Source organism: Phaseolus vulgaris, chromosome 10 (genome assembly GCF_051622355.1).
Source record: "Phaseolus vulgaris cultivar YP4 chromosome 10, ASM5162235v1, whole genome shotgun sequence".
Lineage (NCBI taxonomy): Eukaryota > Viridiplantae > Streptophyta > Magnoliopsida > Fabales > Fabaceae > Phaseolus > Phaseolus vulgaris.
Genome location: NC_143507.1, coordinates 15,425,999 through 15,445,850, shown reverse-complemented (window position 1 = coordinate 15,445,850; position 19,852 = coordinate 15,425,999). Strand labels below are relative to the sequence as shown.

Genomic DNA, 19,852 nt, shown 5'->3' with positions numbered 1-19,852 from the left:
TTTGGAGTTGGCAAAAATTAGCGTGACAAAACTTCAAACGATCATAACTTTTGATAGAGAAGTCGGATTGAGACGCATAAAAAATGAAAGTTGTTCGAAACGAGGTAACAAGCACAAAAAAGGTGAACTCATGGTTTGACTGTCTAGGCCAGGAAGAGGAAGAAAAACATAACACAAAAAAGAAGTGCAACACGAGGACTTCCCAGGAGGTCACCCATCCTAGTACTACTCTCGCCCAACCACGCTTAACTGCGGAGTTCTGATGGGATCCGGTGCATTAGTGCTGGTATGATCGCACCTGCCAAGCGTTGCGCGATCAATACCTATATGGGTTTGCAGGTGGGCTTCAGTTTCAAAATAGTTGGACCTCGAACGCGATAACTCGCTACACAACACTATTTCACGATCGTTTTTGTAGGTACTTTAAGATTTTTATTTAGAGCTCAGCAAATTGATTTTTGAGCCAATTTTTTTTGTGGTATCTTCGTTTAGTGTATATTTGATGGATGAGACCTTACATTGAAGAGAAGAGTGATAGATTTGGAGTTGGCAAAAATTAGCGTGACAAAACTTCAAACGATCATAACTTTTGATAGAGAAGTCGGATTGAGACGCATAAAAAATGAAAGTTGTTCGAAACGAGGTAACAAGCACAAAAAAGGTGAACTCATGGTTTGACTGTCTAGGCCAGGAAGAGGAAGAAAAACATAACACAAAAAAGAAGTGCAACACGAGGACTTCCCAGGAGGTCACCCATCCTAGTACTACTCTCGCCCAACCACGCTTAACTGCGGAGTTCTGATGGGATCCGGTGCATTAGTGCTGGTATGATCGCACCTGCCAAGCGTTGCGCGATCAATACCTATATGGGTTTGCAGGTGGGCTTCAGTTTCAAAATAGTTGGACCTCGAACGCGATAACTCGCTACACAACACTATTTCACGATCGTTTTTGTAGGTACTTTAAGATTTTTATTTAGAGCTCAGCAAATTGATTTTTGAGCCAATTTTTTTTGTGGTATCTTCGTTTAGTGTATATTTGATGGATGAGACCTTACATTGAAGAGAAGAGTGATAGATTTGGAGTTGGCAAAAATTAGCGTGACAAAACTTCAAACGATCATAACTTTTGATAGAGAAGTCGGATTGAGACGCATAAAAAATGAAAGTTGTTCGAAACGAGGTAACAAGCACAAAAAAGGTGAACTCATGGTTTGACTGTCTAGGCCAGGAAGAGGAAGAAAAACATAACACAAAAAAGAAGTGCAACACGAGGACTTCCCAGGAGGTCACCCATCCTAGTACTACTCTCGCCCAAGCACGCTTAACTGCGGAGTTCTGATGGGATCCGGTGCATTAGTGCTGGTATGATCGCACCTGCCAAGCGTTGCGCGATCAATACCTATATGGGTTTGCAGGTGGGCTTCAGTTTCAAAATAGTTGGACCTCGAACGCGATAACTCGCTACACAACACTATTTCACGATCGTTTTTGTAGGTACTTTAAGATTTTTATTTAGAGCTCAGCAAATTGATTTTTGAGCCAATTTTTTTTGTGGTATCTTCGTTTAGTGTATATTTGATGGATGAGACCTTACATTGAAGAGAAGAGTGATAGATTTGGAGTTGGCAAAAATTAGCGTGACAAAACTTCAAACGATCATAACTTTTGATAGAGAAGTCGGATTGAGACGCATAAAAAATGAAAGTTGTTCGAAACGAGGTAACAAGCACAAAAAAGGTGAACTCATGGTTTGACTGTCTAGGCCAGGAAGAGGAAGAAAAACATAACACAAAAAAGAAGTGCAACACGAGGACTTCCCAGGAGGTCACCCATCCTAGTACTACTCTCGCCCAAGCACGCTTAACTGCGGAGTTCTGATGGGATCCGGTGCATTAGTGCTGGTATGATCGCACCTGCCAAGCGTTGCGCGATCAATACCTATATGGGTTTGCAGGTGGGCTTCAGTTTCAAAATAGTTGGACCTCGAACGCGATAACTCGCTACACAACACTATTTCACGATCGTTTTTGTAGGTACTTTAAGATTTTTATTTAGAGCTCAGCAAATTGATTTTTGAGCCAATTTTTTTTGTGGTATCTTCGTTTAGTGTATATTTGATGGATGAGACCTTACATTGAAGAGAAGAGTGATAGATTTGGAGTTGGCAAAAATTAGCGTGACAAAACTTCAAACGATCATAACTTTTGATAGAGAAGTCGGATTGAGACGCATAAAAAATGAAAGTTGTTCGAAACGAGGTAACAAGCACAAAAAAGGTGAACTCATGGTTTGACTGTCTAGGCCAGGAAGAGGAAGAAAAACATAACACAAAAAAGAAGTGCAACACGAGGACTTCCCAGGAGGTCACCCATCCTAGTACTACTCTCGCCCAACCACGCTTAACTGCGGAGTTCTGATGGGATCCGGTGCATTAGTGCTGGTATGATCGCACCTGCCAAGCGTTGCGCGATCAATACCTATATGGGTTTGCAGGTGGGCTTCAGTTTCAAAATAGTTGGACCTCGAACGCGATAACTCGCTACACAACACTATTTCACGATCGTTTTTGTAGGTACTTTAAGATTTTTATTTAGAGCTCAGCAAATTGATTTTTGAGCCAATTTTTTTTGTGGTATCTTCGTTTAGTGTATATTTGATGGATGAGACCTTACATTGAAGAGAAGAGTGATAGATTTGGAGTTGGCAAAAATTAGCGTGACAAAACTTCAAACGATCATAACTTTTGATAGAGAAGTCGGATTGAGACGCATAAAAAATGAAAGTTGTTCGAAACGAGGTAACAAGCACAAAAAAGGTGAACTCATGGTTTGACTGTCTAGGCCAGGAAGAGGAAGAAAAACATAACACAAAAAAGAAGTGCAACACGAGGACTTCCCAGGAGGTCACCCATCCTAGTACTACTCTCGCCCAAGCACGCTTAACTGCGGAGTTCTGATGGGATCCGGTGCATTAGTGCTGGTATGATCGCACCTGCCAAGCGTTGCGCGATCAATACCTATATGGGTTTGCAGGTGGGCTTCAGTTTCAAAATAGTTGGACCTCGAACGCGATAACTCGCTACACAACACTATTTCACGATCGTTTTTGTAGGTACTTTAAGATTTTTATTTAGAGCTCAGCAAATTGATTTTTGAGCCAATTTTTTTTGTGGTATCTTCGTTTAGTGTATATTTGATGGATGAGACCTTACATTGAAGAGAAGAGTGATAGATTTGGAGTTGGCAAAAATTAGCGTGACAAAACTTCAAACGATCATAACTTTTGATAGAGAAGTCGGATTGAGACGCATAAAAAATGAAAGTTGTTCGAAACGAGGTAACAAGCACAAAAAAGGTGAACTCATGGTTTGACTGTCTAGGCCAGGAAGAGGAAGAAAAACATAACACAAAAAAGAAGTGCAACACGAGGACTTCCCAGGAGGTCACCCATCCTAGTACTACTCTCGCCCAAGCACGCTTAACTGCGGAGTTCTGATGGGATCCGGTGCATTAGTGCTGGTATGATCGCACCTGCCAAGCGTTGCGCGATCAATACCTATATGGGTTTGCAGGTGGGCTTCAGTTTCAAAATAGTTGGACCTCGAACGCGATAACTCGCTACACAACACTATTTCACGATCGTTTTTGTAGGTACTTTAAGATTTTTATTTAGAGCTCAGCAAATTGATTTTTGAGCCAATTTTTTTTGTGGTATCTTCGTTTAGTGTATATTTGATGGATGAGACCTTACATTGAAGAGAAGAGTGATAGATTTGGAGTTGGCAAAAATTAGCGTGACAAAACTTCAAACGATCATAACTTTTGATAGAGAAGTCGGATTGAGACGCATAAAAAATGAAAGTTGTTCGAAACGAGGTAACAAGCACAAAAAAGGTGAACTCATGGTTTGACTGTCTAGGCCAGGAAGAGGAAGAAAAACATAACACAAAAAAGAAGTGCAACACGAGGACTTCCCAGGAGGTCACCCATCCTAGTACTACTCTCGCCCAAGCACGCTTAACTGCGGAGTTCTGATGGGATCCGGTGCATTAGTGCTGGTATGATCGCACCTGCCAAGCGTTGCGCGATCAATACCTATATGGGTTTGCAGGTGGGCTTCAGTTTCAAAATAGTTGGACCTCGAACGCGATAACTCGCTACACAACACTATTTCACGATCGTTTTTGTAGGTACTTTAAGATTTTTATTTAGAGCTCAGCAAATTGATTTTTGAGCCAATTTTTTTTGTGGTATCTTCGTTTAGTGTATATTTGATGGATGAGACCTTACATTGAAGAGAAGAGTGATAGATTTGGAGTTGGCAAAAATTAGCGTGACAAAACTTCAAACGATCATAACTTTTGATAGAGAAGTCGGATTGAGACGCATAAAAAATGAAAGTTGTTCGAAACGAGGTAACAAGCACAAAAAAGGTGAACTCATGGTTTGACTGTCTAGGCCAGGAAGAGGAAGAAAAACATAACACAAAAAAGAAGTGCAACACGAGGACTTCCCAGGAGGTCACCCATCCTAGTACTACTCTCGCCCAAGCACGCTTTACTGCGGAGTTCTGATGGGATCCGGTGCATTAGTGCTGGTATGATCGCACCTGCCAAGCGTTGCGCGATCAATACCTATATGGGTTTGCAGGTGGGCTTCAGTTTCAAAATAGTTGGACCTCGAACGCGATAACTCGCTACACAACACTATTTCACGATCGTTTTTGTAGGTACTTTAAGATTTTTATTTAGAGCTCAGCAAATTGATTTTTGAGCCAATTTTTTTTGTGGTATCTTCGTTTAGTGTATATTTGATGGATGAGACCTTACATTGAAGAGAAGAGTGATAGATTTGGAGTTGGCAAAAATTAGCGTGACAAAACTTCAAACGATCATAACTTTTGATAGAGAAGTCGGATTGAGACGCATAAAAAATGAAAGTTGTTCGAAACGAGGTAACAAGCACAAAAAAGGTGAACTCATGGTTTGACTGTCTAGGCCAGGAAGAGGAAGAAAAACATAACACAAAAAAGAAGTGCAACACGAGGACTTCCCAGGAGGTCACCCATCCTAGTACTACTCTCGCCCAACCACGCTTAACTGCGGAGTTCTGATGGGATCCGGTGCATTAGTGCTGGTATGATCGCACCTGCCAAGCGTTGCGCGATCAATACCTATATGGGTTTGCAGGTGGGCTTCAGTTTCAAAATAGTTGGACCTCGAACGCGATAACTCGCTACACAACACTATTTCACGATCGTTTTTGTAGGTACTTTAAGATTTTTATTTAGAGCTCAGCAAATTGATTTTTGAGCCAATTTTTTTTGTGGTATCTTCGTTTAGTGTATATTTGATGGATGAGACCTTACATTGAAGAGAAGAGTGATAGATTTGGAGTTGGCAAAAATTAGCGTGACAAAACTTCAAACGATCATAACTTTTGATAGAGAAGTCGGATTGAGACGCATAAAAAATGAAAGTTGTTCGAAACGAGGTAACAAGCACAAAAAAGGTGAACTCATGGTTTGACTGTCTAGGCCAGGAAGAGGAAGAAAAACATAACACAAAAAAGAAGTGCAACACGAGGACTTCCCAGGAGGTCACCCATCCTAGTACTACTCTCGCCCAAGCACGCTTAACTGCGGAGTTCTGATGGGATCCGGTGCATTAGTGCTGGTATGATCGCACCTGCCAAGCGTTGCGCGATCAATACCTATATGGGTTTGCAGGTGGGCTTCAGTTTCAAAATAGTTGGACCTCGAACGCGATAACTCGCTACACAACACTATTTCACGATCGTTTTTGTAGGTACTTTAAGATTTTTATTTAGAGCTCAGCAAATTGATTTTTGAGCCAATTTTTTTTGTGGTATCTTCGTTTAGTGTATATTTGATGGATGAGACCTTACATTGAAGAGAAGAGTGATAGATTTGGAGTTGGCAAAAATTAGCGTGACAAAACTTCAAACGATCATAACTTTTGATAGAGAAGTCGGATTGAGACGCATAAAAAATGAAAGTTGTTCGAAACGAGGTAACAAGCACAAAAAAGGTGAACTCATGGTTTGACTGTCTAGGCCAGGAAGAGGAAGAAAAACATAACACAAAAAAGAAGTGCAACACGAGGACTTCCCAGGAGGTCACCCATCCTAGTACTACTCTCGCCCAAGCACGCTTAACTGCGGAGTTCTGATGGGATCCGGTGCATTAGTGCTGGTATGATCGCACCTGCCAAGCGTTGCGCGATCAATACCTATATGGGTTTGCAGGTGGGCTTCAGTTTCAAAATAGTTGGACCTCGAACGCGATAACTCGCTACACAACACTATTTCACGATCGTTTTTGTAGGTACTTTAAGATTTTTATTTAGAGCTCAGCAAATTGATTTTTGAGCCAATTTTTTTTGTGGTATCTTCGTTTAGTGTATATTTGATGGATGAGACCTTACATTGAAGAGAAGAGTGATAGATTTGGAGTTGGCAAAAATTAGCGTGACAAAACTTCAAACGATCATAACTTTTGATAGAGAAGTCGGATTGAGACGCATAAAAAATGAAAGTTGTTCGAAACGAGGTAACAAGCACAAAAAAGGTGAACTCATGGTTTGACTGTCTAGGCCAGGAAGAGGAAGAAAAACATAACACAAAAAAGAAGTGCAACACGAGGACTTCCCAGGAGGTCACCCATCCTAGTACTACTCTCGCCCAAGCACGCTTTACTGCGGAGTTCTGATGGGATCCGGTGCATTAGTGCTGGTATGATCGCACCTGCCAAGCGTTGCGCGATCAATACCTATATGGGTTTGCAGGTGGGCTTCAGTTTCAAAATAGTTGGACCTCGAACGCGATAACTCGCTACACAACACTATTTCACGATCGTTTTTGTAGGTACTTTAAGATTTTTATTTAGAGCTCAGCAAATTGATTTTTGAGCCAATTTTTTTTGTGGTATCTTCGTTTAGTGTATATTTGATGGATGAGACCTTACATTGAAGAGAAGAGTGATAGATTTGGAGTTGGCAAAAATTAGCGTGACAAAACTTCAAACGATCATAACTTTTGATAGAGAAGTCGGATTGAGACGCATAAAAAATGAAAGTTGTTCGAAACGAGGTAACAAGCACAAAAAAGGTGAACTCATGGTTTGACTGTCTAGGCCAGGAAGAGGAAGAAAAACATAACACAAAAAAGAAGTGCAACACGAGGACTTCCCAGGAGGTCACCCATCCTAGTACTACTCTCGCCCAAGCACGCTTGACTGCGGAGTTCTGATGGGATCCGGTGCATTAGTGCTGGTATGATCGCACCTGCCAAGCGTTGCGCGATCAATACCTATATGGGTTTGCAGGTGGGCTTCAGTTTCAAAATAGTTGGACCTCGAACGCGATAACTCGCTACACAACACTATTTCACGATCGTTTTTGTAGGTACTTTAAGATTTTTATTTAGAGCTCAGCAAATTGATTTTTGAGCCAATTTTTTTTGTGGTATCTTCGTTTAGTGTATATTTGATGGATGAGACCTTACATTGAAGAGAAGAGTGATAGATTTGGAGTTGGCAAAAATTAGCGTGACAAAACTTCAAACGATCATAACTTTTGATAGAGAAGTCGGATTGAGACGCATAAAAAATGAAAGTTGTTCGAAACGAGGTAACAAGCACAAAAAAGGTGAACTCATGGTTTGACTGTCTAGGCCAGGAAGAGGAAGAAAAACATAACACAAAAAAGAAGTGCAACACGAGGACTTCCCAGGAGGTCACCCATCCTAGTACTACTCTCGCCCAAGCACGCTTGACTGCGGAGTTCTGATGGGATCCGGTGCATTAGTGCTGGTATGATCGCACCTGCCAAGCGTTGCGCGATCAATACCTATATGGGTTTGCAGGTGGGCTTCAGTTTCAAAATAGTTGGACCTCGAACGCGATAACTCGCTACACAACACTATTTCACGATCGTTTTTGTAGGTACTTTAAGATTTTTATTTAGAGCTCAGCAAATTGATTTTTGAGCCAATTTTTTTTGTGGTATCTTCGTTTAGTGTATATTTGATGGATGAGACCTTACATTGAAGAGAAGAGTGATAGATTTGGAGTTGGCAAAAATTAGCGTGACAAAACTTCAAACGATCATAACTTTTGATAGAGAAGTCGGATTGAGACGCATAAAAAATGAAAGTTGTTCGAAACGAGGTAACAAGCACAAAAAAGGTGAACTCATGGTTTGACTGTCTAGGCCAGGAAGAGGAAGAAAAACATAACACAAAAAAGAAGTGCAACACGAGGACTTCCCAGGAGGTCACCCATCCTAGTACTACTCTCGCCCAAGCACGCTTGACTGCGGAGTTCTGATGGGATCCGGTGCATTAGTGCTGGTATGATCGCACCTGCCAAGCGTTGCGCGATCAATACCTATATGGGTTTGCAGGTGGGCTTCAGTTTCAAAATAGTTGGACCTCGAACGCGATAACTCGCTACACAACACTATTTCACGATCGTTTTTGTAGGTACTTTAAGATTTTTATTTAGAGCTCAGCAAATTGATTTTTGAGCCAATTTTTTTTGTGGTATCTTCGTTTAGTGTATATTTGATGGATGAGACCTTACATTGAAGAGAAGAGTGATAGATTTGGAGTTGGCAAAAATTAGCGTGACAAAACTTCAAACGATCATAACTTTTGATAGAGAAGTCGGATTGAGACGCATAAAAAATGAAAGTTGTTCGAAACGAGGTAACAAGCACAAAAAAGGTGAACTCATGGTTTGACTGTCTAGGCCAGGAAGAGGAAGAAAAACATAACACAAAAAAGAAGTGCAACACGAGGACTTCCCAGGAGGTCACCCATCCTAGTACTACTCTCGCCCAAGCACGCTTAACTGCGGAGTTCTGATGGGATCCGGTGCATTAGTGCTGGTATGATCGCACCTGCCAAGCGTTGCGCGATCAATACCTATATGGGTTTGCAGGTGGGCTTCAGTTTCAAAATAGTTGGACCTCGAACGCGATAACTCGCTACACAACACTATTTCACGATCGTTTTTGTAGGTACTTTAAGATTTTTATTTAGAGCTCAGCAAATTGATTTTTGAGCCAATTTTTTTTGTGGTATCTTCGTTTAGTGTATATTTGATGGATGAGACCTTACATTGAAGAGAAGAGTGATAGATTTGGAGTTGGCAAAAATTAGCGTGACAAAACTTCAAACGATCATAACTTTTGATAGAGAAGTCGGATTGAGACGCATAAAAAATGAAAGTTGTTCGAAACGAGGTAACAAGCACAAAAAAGGTGAACTCATGGTTTGACTGTCTAGGCCAGGAAGAGGAAGAAAAACATAACACAAAAAAGAAGTGCAACACGAGGACTTCCCAGGAGGTCACCCATCCTAGTACTACTCTCGCCCAGGCACGCTTAACTGCGGAGTTCTGATGGGATCCGGTGCATTAGTGCTGGTATGATCGCACCTGCCAAGCGTTGCGCGATCAATACCTATATGGGTTTGCAGGTGGGCTTCAGTTTCAAAATAGTTGGACCTCGAACGCGATAACTCGCTACACAACACTATTTCACGATCGTTTTTGTAGGTACTTTAAGATTTTTATTTAGAGCTCAGCAAATTGATTTTTGAGCCAATTTTTTTTGTGGTATCTTCGTTTAGTGTATATTTGATGGATGAGACCTTACATTGAAGAGAAGAGTGATAGATTTGGAGTTGGCAAAAATTAGCGTGACAAAACTTCAAACGATCATAACTTTTGATAGAGAAGTCGGATTGAGACGCATAAAAAATGAAAGTTGTTCGAAACGAGGTAACAAGCACAAAAAAGGTGAACTCATGGTTTGACTGTCTAGGCCAGGAAGAGGAAGAAAAACATAACACAAAAAAGAAGTGCAACACGAGGACTTCCCAGGAGGTCACCCATCCTAGTACTACTCTCGCCCAAGCACGCTTAACTGCGGAGTTCTGATGGGATCCGGTGCATTAGTGCTGGTATGATCGCACCTGCCAAGCGTTGCGCGATCAATACCTATATGGGTTTGCAGGTGGGCTTCAGTTTCAAAATAGTTGGACCTCGAACGCGATAACTCGCTACACAACACTATTTCACGATCGTTTTTGTAGGTACTTTAAGATTTTTATTTAGAGCTCAGCAAATTGATTTTTGAGCCAATTTTTTTTGTGGTATCTTCGTTTAGTGTATATTTGATGGATGAGACCTTACATTGAAGAGAAGAGTGATAGATTTGGAGTTGGCAAAAATTAGCGTGACAAAACTTCAAACGATCATAACTTTTGATAGAGAAGTCGGATTGAGACGCATAAAAAATGAAAGTTGTTCGAAACGAGGTAACAAGCACAAAAAAGGTGAACTCATGGTTTGACTGTCTAGGCCAGGAAGAGGAAGAAAAACATAACACAAAAAAGAAGTGCAACACGAGGACTTCCCAGGAGGTCACCCATCCTAGTACTACTCTCGCCCAAGCACGCTTGACTGCGGAGTTCTGATGGGATCCGGTGCATTAGTGCTGGTATGATCGCACCTGCCAAGTGTTGCGCGATCAATACCTATATGGGTTTGCAGGTGGGCTTCAGTTTCAAAATAGTTGGACCTCGAACGCGATAACTCGCTACACAACACTATTTCACGATCGTTTTTGTAGGTACTTTAAGATTTTTATTTAGAGCTCAGCAAATTGATTTTTGAGCCAATTTTTTTTGTGGTATCTTCGTTTAGTGTATATTTGATGGATGAGACCTTACATTGAAGAGAAGAGTGATAGATTTGGAGTTGGCAAAAATTAGCGTGACAAAACTTCAAACGATCATAACTTTTGATAGAGAAGTCGGATTGAGACGCATAAAAAATGAAAGTTGTTCGAAACGAGGTAACAAGCACAAAAAAGGTGAACTCATGGTTTGACTGTCTAGGCCAGGAAGAGGAAGAAAAACATAACACAAAAAAGAAGTGCAACACGAGGACTTCCCAGGAGGTCACCCATCCTAGTACTACTCTCGCCCAAGCACGCTTGACTGCGGAGTTCTGATGGGATCCGGTGCATTAGTGCTGGTATGATCGCACCTGCCAAGCGTTGCGCGATCAATACCTATATGGGTTTGCAGGTGGGCTTCAGTTTCAAAATAGTTGGACCTCGAACGCGATAACTCGCTACACAACACTATTTCACGATCGTTTTTGTAGGTACTTTAAGATTTTTATTTAGAGCTCAGCAAATTGATTTTTGAGCCAATTTTTTTTGTGGTATCTTCGTTTAGTGTATATTTGATGGATGAGACCTTACATTGAAGAGAAGAGTGATAGATTTGGAGTTGGCAAAAATTAGCGTGACAAAACTTCAAACGATCATAACTTTTGATAGAGAAGTCGGATTGAGACGCATAAAAAATGAAAGTTGTTCGAAACGAGGTAACAAGCACAAAAAAGGTGAACTCATGGTTTGACTGTCTAGGCCAGGAAGAGGAAGAAAAACATAACACAAAAAAGAAGTGCAACACGAGGACTTCCCAGGAGGTCACCCATCCTAGTACTACTCTCGCCCAAGCACGCTTGACTGCGGAGTTCTGATGGGATCCGGTGCATTAGTGCTGGTATGATCGCACCTGCCAAGCGTTGCGCGATCAATACCTATATGGGTTTGCAGGTGGGCTTCAGTTTCAAAATAGTTGGACCTCGAACGCGATAACTCGCTACACAACACTATTTCACGATCGTTTTTGTAGGTACTTTAAGATTTTTATTTAGAGCTCAGCAAATTGATTTTTGAGCCAATTTTTTTTGTGGTATCTTCGTTTAGTGTATATTTGATGGATGAGACCTTACATTGAAGAGAAGAGTGATAGATTTGGAGTTGGCAAAAATTAGCGTGACAAAACTTCAAACGATCATAACTTTTGATAGAGAAGTCGGATTGAGACGCATAAAAAATGAAAGTTGTTCGAAACGAGGTAACAAGCACAAAAAAGGTGAACTCATGGTTTGACTGTCTAGGCCAGGAAGAGGAAGAAAAACATAACACAAAAAAGAAGTGCAACACGAGGACTTCCCAGGAGGTCACCCATCCTAGTACTACTCTCGCCCAAGCACGCTTAACTGCGGAGTTCTGATGGGATCCGGTGCATTAGTGCTGGTATGATCGCACCTGCCAAGCGTTGCGCGATCAATACCTATATGGGTTTGCAGGTGGGCTTCAGTTTCAAAATAGTTGGACCTCGAACGCGATAACTCGCTACACAACACTATTTCACGATCGTTTTTGTAGGTACTTTAAGATTTTTATTTAGAGCTCAGCAAATTGATTTTTGAGCCAATTTTTTTTGTGGTATCTTCGTTTAGTGTATATTTGATGGATGAGACCTTACATTGAAGAGAAGAGTGATAGATTTGGAGTTGGCAAAAATTAGCGTGACAAAACTTCAAACGATCATAACTTTTGATAGAGAAGTCGGATTGAGACGCATAAAAAATGAAAGTTGTTCGAAACGAGGTAACAAGCACAAAAAAGGTGAACTCATGGTTTGACTGTCTAGGCCAGGAAGAGGAAGAAAAACATAACACAAAAAAGAAGTGCAACACGAGGACTTCCCAGGAGGTCACCCATCCTAGTACTACTCTCGCCCAAGCACGCTTAACTGCGGAGTTCTGATGGGATCCGGTGCATTAGTGCTGGTATGATCGCACCTGCCAAGCGTTGCGCGATCAATACCTATATGGGTTTGCAGGTGGGCTTCAGTTTCAAAATAGTTGGACCTCGAACGCGATAACTCGCTACACAACACTATTTCACGATCGTTTTTGTAGGTACTTTAAGATTTTTATTTAGAGCTCAGCAAATTGATTTTTGAGCCAATTTTTTTTGTGGTATCTTCGTTTAGTGTATATTTGATGGATGAGACCTTACATTGAAGAGAAGAGTGATAGATTTGGAGTTGGCAAAAATTAGCGTGACAAAACTTCAAACGATCATAACTTTTGATAGAGAAGTCGGATTGAGACGCATAAAAAATGAAAGTTGTTCGAAACGAGGTAACAAGCACAAAAAAGGTGAACTCATGGTTTGACTGTCTAGGCCAGGAAGAGGAAGAAAAACATAACACAAAAAAGAAGTGCAACACGAGGACTTCCCAGGAGGTCACCCATCCTAGTACTACTCTCGCCCAAGCACGCTTGACTGCGGAGTTCTGATGGGATCCGGTGCATTAGTGCTGGTATGATCGCACCTGCCAAGCGTTGCGCGATCAATACCTATATGGGTTTGCAGGTGGGCTTCAGTTTCAAAATAGTTGGACCTCGAACGCGATAACTCGCTACACAACACTATTTCACGATCGTTTTTGTAGGTACTTTAAGATTTTTATTTAGAGCTCAGCAAATTGATTTTTGAGCCAATTTTTTTTGTGGTATCTTCGTTTAGTGTATATTTGATGGATGAGACCTTACATTGAAGAGAAGAGTGATAGATTTGGAGTTGGCAAAAATTAGCGTGACAAAACTTCAAACGATCATAACTTTTGATAGAGAAGTCGGATTGAGACGCATAAAAAATGAAAGTTGTTCGAAACGAGGTAACAAGCACAAAAAAGGTGAACTCATGGTTTGACTGTCTAGGCCAGGAAGAGGAAGAAAAACATAACACAAAAAAGAAGTGCAACACGAGGACTTCCCAGGAGGTCACCCATCCTAGTACTACTCTCGCCCAAGCACGCTTGACTGCGGAGTTCTGATGGGATCCGGTGCATTAGTGCTGGTATGATCGCACCTGCCAAGCGTTGCGCGATCAATACCTATATGGGTTTGCAGGTGGGCTTCAGTTTCAAAATAGTTGGACCTCGAACGCGATAACTCGCTACACAACACTATTTCACGATCGTTTTTGTAGGTACTTTAAGATTTTTATTTAGAGCTCAGCAAATTGATTTTTGAGCCAATTTTTTTTGTGGTATCTTCGTTTAGTGTATATTTGATGGATGAGACCTTACATTGAAGAGAAGAGTGATAGATTTGGAGTTGGCAAAAATTAGCGTGACAAAACTTCAAACGATCATAACTTTTGATAGAGAAGTCGGATTGAGACGCATAAAAAATGAAAGTTGTTCGAAACGAGGTAACAAGCACAAAAAAGGTGAACTCATGGTTTGACTGTCTAGGCCAGGAAGAGGAAGAAAAACATAACACAAAAAAGAAGTGCAACACGAGGACTTCCCAGGAGGTCACCCATCCTAGTACTACTCTCGCCCAAGCACGCTTGACTGCGGAGTTCTGATGGGATCCGGTGCATTAGTGCTGGTATGATCGCACCTGCCAAGCGTTGCGCGATCAATACCTATATGGGTTTGCAGGTGGGCTTCAGTTTCAAAATAGTTGGACCTCGAACGCGATAACTCGCTACACAACACTATTTCACGATCGTTTTTGTAGGTACTTTAAGATTTTTATTTAGAGCTCAGCAAATTGATTTTTGAGCCAATTTTTTTTGTGGTATCTTCGTTTAGTGTATATTTGATGGATGAGACCTTACATTGAAGAGAAGAGTGATAGATTTGGAGTTGGCAAAAATTAGCGTGACAAAACTTCAAACGATCATAACTTTTGATAGAGAAGTCGGATTGAGACGCATAAAAAATGAAAGTTGTTCGAAACGAGGTAACAAGCACAAAAAAGGTGAACTCATGGTTTGACTGTCTAGGCCAGGAAGAGGAAGAAAAACATAACACAAAAAAGAAGTGCAACACGAGGACTTCCCAGGAGGTCACCCATCCTAGTACTACTCTCGCCCAAGCACGCTTAACTGCGGAGTTCTGATGGGATCCGGTGCATTAGTGCTGGTATGATCGCACCTGCCAAGCGTTGCGCGATCAATACCTATATGGGTTTGCAGGTGGGCTTCAGTTTCAAAATAGTTGGACCTCGAACGCGATAACTCGCTACACAACACTATTTCACGATCGTTTTTGTAGGTACTTTAAGATTTTTATTTAGAGCTCAGCAAATTGATTTTTGAGCCAATTTTTTTTGTGGTATCTTCGTTTAGTGTATATTTGATGGATGAGACCTTACATTGAAGAGAAGAGTGATAGATTTGGAGTTGGCAAAAATTAGCGTGACAAAACTTCAAACGATCATAACTTTTGATAGAGAAGTCGGATTGAGACGCATAAAAAATGAAAGTTGTTCGAAACGAGGTAACAAGCACAAAAAAGGTGAACTCATGGTTTGACTGTCTAGGCCAGGAAGAGGAAGAAAAACATAACACAAAAAAGAAGTGCAACACGAGGACTTCCCAGGAGGTCACCCATCCTAGTACTACTCTCGCCCAAGCACGCTTAACTGCGGAGTTCTGATGGGATCCGGTGCATTAGTGCTGGTATGATCGCACCTGCCAAGCGTTGCGCGATCAATACCTATATGGGTTTGCAGGTGGGCTTCAGTTTCAAAATAGTTGGACCTCGAACGCGATAACTCGCTACACAACACTATTTCACGATCGTTTTTGTAGGTACTTTAAGATTTTTATTTAGAGCTCAGCAAATTGATTTTTGAGCCAATTTTTTTTGTGGTATCTTCGTTTAGTGTATATTTGATGGATGAGACCTTACATTGAAGAGAAGAGTGATAGATTTGGAGTTGGCAAAAATTAGCGTGACAAAACTTCAAACGATCATAACTTTTGATAGAGAAGTCGGATTGAGACGCATAAAAAATGAAAGTTGTTCGAAACGAGGTAACAAGCACAAAAAAGGTGAACTCATGGTTTGACTGTCTAGGCCAGGAAGAGGAAGAAAAACATAACACAAAAAAGAAGTGCAACACGAGGACTTCCCAGGAGGTCACCCATCCTAGTACTACTCTCGCCCAAGCACGCTTGACTGCGGAGTTCTGATGGGATCCGGTGCATTAGTGCTGGTATGATCGCACCTGCCAAGCGTTGCGCGATCAATACCTATATGGGTTTGCAGGTGGGCTTCAGTTTCAAAATAGTTGGACCTCGAACGCGATAACTCGCTACACAACACTATTTCACGATCGTTTTTGTAGGTACTTTAAGATTTTTATTTAGAGCTCAGCAAATTGATTTTTGAGCCAATTTTTTTTGTGGTATCTTCGTTTAGTGTATATTTGATGGATGAGACCTTACATTGAAGAGAAGAGTGATAGATTTGGAGTTGGCAAAAATTAGCGTGACAAAACTTCAAACGATCATAACTTTTGATAGAGAAGTCGGATTGAGACGCATAAAAAATGAAAGTTGTTCGAAACGAGGTAACAAGCACAAAAAAGGTGAACTCATGGTTTGACTGTCTAGGCCAGGAAGAGGAAGAAAAACATAACACAAAAAAGAAGTGCAACACGAGGACTTCCCAGGAGGTCACCCATCCTAGTACTACTCTCGCCCAAGCACGCTTGACTGCGGAGTTCTGATGGGATCCGGTGCATTAGTGCTGGTATGATCGCACCTGCCAAGCGTTGCGCGATCAATACCTATATGGGTTTGCAGGTGGGCTTCAGTTTCAAAATAGTTGGACCTCGAACGCGATAACTCGCTACACAACACTATTTCACGATCGTTTTTGTAGGTACTTTAAGATTTTTATTTAGAGCTCAGCAAATTGATTTTTGAGCCAATTTTTTTTGTGGTATCTTCGTTTAGTGTATATTTGATGGATGAGACCTTACATTGAAGAGAAGAGTGATAGATTTGGAGTTGGCAAAAATTAGCGTGACAAAACTTCAAACGATCATAACTTTTGATAGAGAAGTCGGATTGAGACGCATAAAAAATGAAAGTTGTTCGAAACGAGGTAACAAGCACAAAAAAGGTGAACTCATGGTTTGACTGTCTAGGCCAGGAAGAGGAAGAAAAACATAACACAAAAAAGAAGTGCAACACGAGGACTTCCCAGGAGGTCACCCATCCTAGTACTACTCTCGCCCAAGCACGCTTGACTGCGGAGTTCTGATGGGATCCGGTGCATTAGTGCTGGTATGATCGCACCTGCCAAGCGTTGCGCGATCAATACCTATATGGGTTTGCAGGTGGGCTTCAGTTTCAAAATAGTTGGACCTCGAACGCGATAACTCGCTACACAACACTATTTCACGATCGTTTTTGTAGGTACTTTAAGATTTTTATTTAGAGCTCAGCAAATTGATTTTTGAGCCAATTTTTTTTGTGGTATCTTCGTTTAGTGTATATTTGATGGATGAGACCTTACATTGAAGAGAAGAGTGATAGATTTGGAGTTGGCAAAAATTAGCGTGACAAAACTTCAAACGATCATAACTTTTGATAGAGAAGTCGGATTGAGACGCATAAAAAATGAAAGTTGTTCGAAACGAGGTAACAAGCACAAAAAAGGTGAACTCATGGTTTGACTGTCTAGGCCAGGAAGAGGAAGAAAAACATAACACAAAAAAGAAGTGCAACACGAGGACTTCCCAGGAGGTCACCCATCCTAGTACTACTCTCGCCCAAGCACGCTTGACTGCGGAGTTCTGATGGGATCCGGTGCATTAGTGCTGGTATGATCGCACCTGCCAAGCGTTGCGCGATCAATACCTATATGGGTTTGCAGGTGGGCTTCAGTTTCAAAATAGTTGGACCTCGAACGCGATAACTCGCTACACAACACTATTTCACGATCGTTTTTGTAGGTACTTTAAGATTTTTATTTAGAGCTCAGCAAATTGATTTTTGAGCCAATTTTTTTTGTGGTATCTTCGTTTAGTGTATATTTGATGGATGAGACCTTACATTGAAGAGAAGAGTGATAGATTTGGAGTTGGCAAAAATTAGCGTGACAAAACTTCAAACGATCATAACTTTTGATAGAGAAGTCGGATTGAGACGCATAAAAAATGAAAGTTGTTCGAAACGAGGTAACAAGCACAAAAAAGGTGAACTCATGGTTTGACTGTCTAGGCCAGGAAGAGGAAGAAAAACATAACACAAAAAAGAAGTGCAACACGAGGACTTCCCAGGAGGTCACCCATCCTAGTACTACTCTCGCCCAAGCACGCTTGACTGCGGAGTTCTGATGGGATCCGGTGCATTAGTGCTGGTATGATCGCACCTGCCAAGCGTTGCGCGATCAATACCTATATGGGTTTGCAGGTGGGCTTCAGTTTCAAAATAGTTGGACCTCGAACGCGATAACTCGCTACACAACACTATTTCACGATCGTTTTTGTAGGTACTTTAAGATTTTTATTTAGAGCTCAGCAAATTGATTTTTGAGCCAATTTTTTTTGTGGTATCTTCGTTTAGTGTATATTTGATGGATGAGACCTTACATTGAAGAGAAGAGTGATAGATTTGGAGTTGGCAAAAATTAGCGTGACAAAACTTCAAACGATCATAACTTTTGATAGAGAAGTCGGATTGAGACGCATAAAAAATGAAAGTTGTTCGAAACGAGGTAACAAGCACAAAAAAGGTGAACTCATGGTTTGACTGTCTAGGCCAGGAAGAGGAAGAAAAACATAACACAAAAAAGAAGTGCAACACGAGGACTTCCCAGGAGGTCACCCATCCTAGTACTACTCTCGCCCAAGCACGCTTGACTGCGGAGTTCTGATGGGATCCGGTGCATTAGTGCTGGTATGATCGCACCTGCCAAGCGTTGCGCGATCAATACCTATATGGGTTTGCAGGTGGGCTTCAGTTTCAAAATAGTTGGACCTCGAACGCGATAACTCGCTACACAACACTATTTCACGATCGTTTTTGTAGGTACTTTAAGATTTTTATTTAGAGCTCAGCAAATTGATTTTTGAGCCAATTTTTTTTGTGGTATCTTCGTTTAGTGTATATTTGATGGATGAGACCTTACATTGAAGAGAAGAGTGATAGATTTGGAGTTGGCAAAAATTAGCGTGACAAAACTTCAAACGATCATAACTTTTGATAGAGAAGTCGGATTGAGACGCATAAAAAATGAAAGTTGTTCGAAACGAGGTAACAAGCACAAAAAAGGTGAACTCATGGTTTGACTGTCTAGGCCAGGAAGAGGAAGAAAAACATAACACAAAAAAGAAGTGCAACACGAGGACTTCCCAGGAGGTCACCCATCCTAGTACTACTCTCGCCCAGGCACGCTTGACTGCGGAGTTCTGATGGGATCCGGTGCATTAGTGCTGGTATGATCGCACCTGCCAAGCGTTGCGCGATCAATACCTATATGGGTTTGCAGGTGGGCTTCAGTTTCAAAATAGTTGGACCTCGAACGCGATAACTCGCTACACAACACTATTTCACGATCGTTTTTGTAGGTACTTTAAGATTTTTATTTAGAGCTCAGCAAATTGATTTTTGAGCCAATTTTTTTTGTGGTATCTTCGTTTAGTGTATATTTGATGGATGAGACCTTACATTGAAGAGAAGAGTGATAGATTTGGAGTTGGCAAAAATTAGCGTGACAAAACTTCAAACGATCATAACTTTTGATAGAGAAGTCGGATTGAGACGCATAAAAAATGAAAGTTGTTCGAAACGAGGTAACAAGCACAAAAAAGGTGAACTCATGGTTTGACTGTCTAGGCCAGGAAGAGGAAGAAAAACATAACACAAAAAAGAAGTGCAACACGAGGACTTCCCAGGAGGTCACCCATCCTAGTACTACTCTCGCCCAAGCACGCTTGACTGCGGAGTTCTGATGGGATCCGGTGCATTAGTGCTGGTATGATCGCACCTGCCAAGCGTTGCGCGATCAATACCTATATGGGTTTGCAGGTGGGCTTCAGTTTCAAAATAGTTGGACCTCGAACGCGATAACTCGCTACACAACACTATTTCACGATCGTTTTTGTAGGTACTTTAAGATTTTTATTTAGAGCTCAGC

The 19,852-nt window shown here is 41.3% G+C and overlaps 37 non-coding genes across 37 annotated transcripts; all 37 read right to left on the bottom strand.

Annotated features, from left to right (window-relative positions):
• Nucleotides 1–181: 181 nt before the first annotated feature.
• LOC150024374 (5S ribosomal RNA) lies at nucleotides 182–300 on the bottom strand. Its single transcript, XR_016516979.1, has one exon. It is a non-coding gene; the product is annotated as a 5S ribosomal RNA (ribosomal RNA).
• Nucleotides 301–720: 420 nt separating this feature from the next.
• Nucleotides 721–839, bottom strand: LOC150024373 (5S ribosomal RNA). The gene has a single exon (XR_016516978.1). It is a non-coding gene; the product is annotated as a 5S ribosomal RNA (ribosomal RNA).
• A 420-nt stretch (nucleotides 840–1,259) lies between these two features.
• LOC150024372 (5S ribosomal RNA) lies at nucleotides 1,260–1,378 on the bottom strand. Its single transcript, XR_016516713.1, has one exon. It is a non-coding gene; the product is annotated as a 5S ribosomal RNA (ribosomal RNA).
• Nucleotides 1,379–1,798: 420 nt separating this feature from the next.
• On the bottom strand, nucleotides 1,799–1,917 carry LOC150024371 (5S ribosomal RNA). Its single transcript, XR_016516712.1, has one exon. It is a non-coding gene; the product is annotated as a 5S ribosomal RNA (ribosomal RNA).
• Nucleotides 1,918–2,337: 420 nt separating this feature from the next.
• Nucleotides 2,338–2,456, bottom strand: LOC150024370 (5S ribosomal RNA). Its single transcript, XR_016516977.1, has one exon. It is a non-coding gene; the product is annotated as a 5S ribosomal RNA (ribosomal RNA).
• Nucleotides 2,457–2,876: 420 nt separating this feature from the next.
• On the bottom strand, nucleotides 2,877–2,995 carry LOC150024369 (5S ribosomal RNA). The gene has a single exon (XR_016516711.1). It is a non-coding gene; the product is annotated as a 5S ribosomal RNA (ribosomal RNA).
• Nucleotides 2,996–3,415: 420 nt separating this feature from the next.
• Nucleotides 3,416–3,534, bottom strand: LOC150024368 (5S ribosomal RNA). Its single transcript, XR_016516710.1, has one exon. It is a non-coding gene; the product is annotated as a 5S ribosomal RNA (ribosomal RNA).
• Nucleotides 3,535–3,954: 420 nt separating this feature from the next.
• LOC150024367 (5S ribosomal RNA) lies at nucleotides 3,955–4,073 on the bottom strand. Its single transcript, XR_016516709.1, has one exon. It is a non-coding gene; the product is annotated as a 5S ribosomal RNA (ribosomal RNA).
• A 420-nt stretch (nucleotides 4,074–4,493) lies between these two features.
• Nucleotides 4,494–4,612, bottom strand: LOC150024366 (5S ribosomal RNA). The gene has a single exon (XR_016516929.1). It is a non-coding gene; the product is annotated as a 5S ribosomal RNA (ribosomal RNA).
• A 420-nt stretch (nucleotides 4,613–5,032) lies between these two features.
• On the bottom strand, nucleotides 5,033–5,151 carry LOC150024365 (5S ribosomal RNA). The gene has a single exon (XR_016516976.1). It is a non-coding gene; the product is annotated as a 5S ribosomal RNA (ribosomal RNA).
• A 420-nt stretch (nucleotides 5,152–5,571) lies between these two features.
• On the bottom strand, nucleotides 5,572–5,690 carry LOC150024364 (5S ribosomal RNA). Its single transcript, XR_016516708.1, has one exon. It is a non-coding gene; the product is annotated as a 5S ribosomal RNA (ribosomal RNA).
• Nucleotides 5,691–6,110: 420 nt separating this feature from the next.
• On the bottom strand, nucleotides 6,111–6,229 carry LOC150024363 (5S ribosomal RNA). Its single transcript, XR_016516707.1, has one exon. It is a non-coding gene; the product is annotated as a 5S ribosomal RNA (ribosomal RNA).
• Nucleotides 6,230–6,649: 420 nt separating this feature from the next.
• Nucleotides 6,650–6,768, bottom strand: LOC150024362 (5S ribosomal RNA). The gene has a single exon (XR_016516928.1). It is a non-coding gene; the product is annotated as a 5S ribosomal RNA (ribosomal RNA).
• Nucleotides 6,769–7,188: 420 nt separating this feature from the next.
• On the bottom strand, nucleotides 7,189–7,307 carry LOC150024361 (5S ribosomal RNA). The gene has a single exon (XR_016516890.1). It is a non-coding gene; the product is annotated as a 5S ribosomal RNA (ribosomal RNA).
• A 420-nt stretch (nucleotides 7,308–7,727) lies between these two features.
• On the bottom strand, nucleotides 7,728–7,846 carry LOC150024360 (5S ribosomal RNA). Its single transcript, XR_016516889.1, has one exon. It is a non-coding gene; the product is annotated as a 5S ribosomal RNA (ribosomal RNA).
• Nucleotides 7,847–8,266: 420 nt separating this feature from the next.
• On the bottom strand, nucleotides 8,267–8,385 carry LOC150024359 (5S ribosomal RNA). Its single transcript, XR_016516888.1, has one exon. It is a non-coding gene; the product is annotated as a 5S ribosomal RNA (ribosomal RNA).
• A 420-nt stretch (nucleotides 8,386–8,805) lies between these two features.
• On the bottom strand, nucleotides 8,806–8,924 carry LOC150024358 (5S ribosomal RNA). Its single transcript, XR_016516705.1, has one exon. It is a non-coding gene; the product is annotated as a 5S ribosomal RNA (ribosomal RNA).
• A 420-nt stretch (nucleotides 8,925–9,344) lies between these two features.
• On the bottom strand, nucleotides 9,345–9,463 carry LOC150024357 (5S ribosomal RNA). The gene has a single exon (XR_016516753.1). It is a non-coding gene; the product is annotated as a 5S ribosomal RNA (ribosomal RNA).
• A 420-nt stretch (nucleotides 9,464–9,883) lies between these two features.
• On the bottom strand, nucleotides 9,884–10,002 carry LOC150024356 (5S ribosomal RNA). Its single transcript, XR_016516704.1, has one exon. It is a non-coding gene; the product is annotated as a 5S ribosomal RNA (ribosomal RNA).
• A 420-nt stretch (nucleotides 10,003–10,422) lies between these two features.
• Nucleotides 10,423–10,541, bottom strand: LOC150024355 (5S ribosomal RNA). The gene has a single exon (XR_016516887.1). It is a non-coding gene; the product is annotated as a 5S ribosomal RNA (ribosomal RNA).
• Nucleotides 10,542–10,961: 420 nt separating this feature from the next.
• LOC150024354 (5S ribosomal RNA) lies at nucleotides 10,962–11,080 on the bottom strand. Its single transcript, XR_016516886.1, has one exon. It is a non-coding gene; the product is annotated as a 5S ribosomal RNA (ribosomal RNA).
• A 420-nt stretch (nucleotides 11,081–11,500) lies between these two features.
• Nucleotides 11,501–11,619, bottom strand: LOC150024353 (5S ribosomal RNA). The gene has a single exon (XR_016516885.1). It is a non-coding gene; the product is annotated as a 5S ribosomal RNA (ribosomal RNA).
• Nucleotides 11,620–12,039: 420 nt separating this feature from the next.
• LOC150024352 (5S ribosomal RNA) lies at nucleotides 12,040–12,158 on the bottom strand. The gene has a single exon (XR_016516703.1). It is a non-coding gene; the product is annotated as a 5S ribosomal RNA (ribosomal RNA).
• A 420-nt stretch (nucleotides 12,159–12,578) lies between these two features.
• On the bottom strand, nucleotides 12,579–12,697 carry LOC150024351 (5S ribosomal RNA). The gene has a single exon (XR_016516702.1). It is a non-coding gene; the product is annotated as a 5S ribosomal RNA (ribosomal RNA).
• A 420-nt stretch (nucleotides 12,698–13,117) lies between these two features.
• On the bottom strand, nucleotides 13,118–13,236 carry LOC150024350 (5S ribosomal RNA). The gene has a single exon (XR_016516884.1). It is a non-coding gene; the product is annotated as a 5S ribosomal RNA (ribosomal RNA).
• A 420-nt stretch (nucleotides 13,237–13,656) lies between these two features.
• Nucleotides 13,657–13,775, bottom strand: LOC150024349 (5S ribosomal RNA). Its single transcript, XR_016516883.1, has one exon. It is a non-coding gene; the product is annotated as a 5S ribosomal RNA (ribosomal RNA).
• Nucleotides 13,776–14,195: 420 nt separating this feature from the next.
• LOC150024348 (5S ribosomal RNA) lies at nucleotides 14,196–14,314 on the bottom strand. The gene has a single exon (XR_016516881.1). It is a non-coding gene; the product is annotated as a 5S ribosomal RNA (ribosomal RNA).
• Nucleotides 14,315–14,734: 420 nt separating this feature from the next.
• On the bottom strand, nucleotides 14,735–14,853 carry LOC150024347 (5S ribosomal RNA). Its single transcript, XR_016516701.1, has one exon. It is a non-coding gene; the product is annotated as a 5S ribosomal RNA (ribosomal RNA).
• A 420-nt stretch (nucleotides 14,854–15,273) lies between these two features.
• Nucleotides 15,274–15,392, bottom strand: LOC150024346 (5S ribosomal RNA). Its single transcript, XR_016516700.1, has one exon. It is a non-coding gene; the product is annotated as a 5S ribosomal RNA (ribosomal RNA).
• A 420-nt stretch (nucleotides 15,393–15,812) lies between these two features.
• On the bottom strand, nucleotides 15,813–15,931 carry LOC150024345 (5S ribosomal RNA). Its single transcript, XR_016516880.1, has one exon. It is a non-coding gene; the product is annotated as a 5S ribosomal RNA (ribosomal RNA).
• Nucleotides 15,932–16,351: 420 nt separating this feature from the next.
• On the bottom strand, nucleotides 16,352–16,470 carry LOC150024344 (5S ribosomal RNA). Its single transcript, XR_016516879.1, has one exon. It is a non-coding gene; the product is annotated as a 5S ribosomal RNA (ribosomal RNA).
• Nucleotides 16,471–16,890: 420 nt separating this feature from the next.
• On the bottom strand, nucleotides 16,891–17,009 carry LOC150024343 (5S ribosomal RNA). The gene has a single exon (XR_016516878.1). It is a non-coding gene; the product is annotated as a 5S ribosomal RNA (ribosomal RNA).
• A 420-nt stretch (nucleotides 17,010–17,429) lies between these two features.
• Nucleotides 17,430–17,548, bottom strand: LOC150024342 (5S ribosomal RNA). Its single transcript, XR_016516877.1, has one exon. It is a non-coding gene; the product is annotated as a 5S ribosomal RNA (ribosomal RNA).
• Nucleotides 17,549–17,968: 420 nt separating this feature from the next.
• Nucleotides 17,969–18,087, bottom strand: LOC150024341 (5S ribosomal RNA). Its single transcript, XR_016516876.1, has one exon. It is a non-coding gene; the product is annotated as a 5S ribosomal RNA (ribosomal RNA).
• Nucleotides 18,088–18,507: 420 nt separating this feature from the next.
• Nucleotides 18,508–18,626, bottom strand: LOC150024340 (5S ribosomal RNA). Its single transcript, XR_016516875.1, has one exon. It is a non-coding gene; the product is annotated as a 5S ribosomal RNA (ribosomal RNA).
• A 420-nt stretch (nucleotides 18,627–19,046) lies between these two features.
• Nucleotides 19,047–19,165, bottom strand: LOC150024339 (5S ribosomal RNA). Its single transcript, XR_016516939.1, has one exon. It is a non-coding gene; the product is annotated as a 5S ribosomal RNA (ribosomal RNA).
• A 420-nt stretch (nucleotides 19,166–19,585) lies between these two features.
• LOC150024338 (5S ribosomal RNA) lies at nucleotides 19,586–19,704 on the bottom strand. Its single transcript, XR_016516874.1, has one exon. It is a non-coding gene; the product is annotated as a 5S ribosomal RNA (ribosomal RNA).
• Nucleotides 19,705–19,852: the final 148 nt, after the last annotated feature.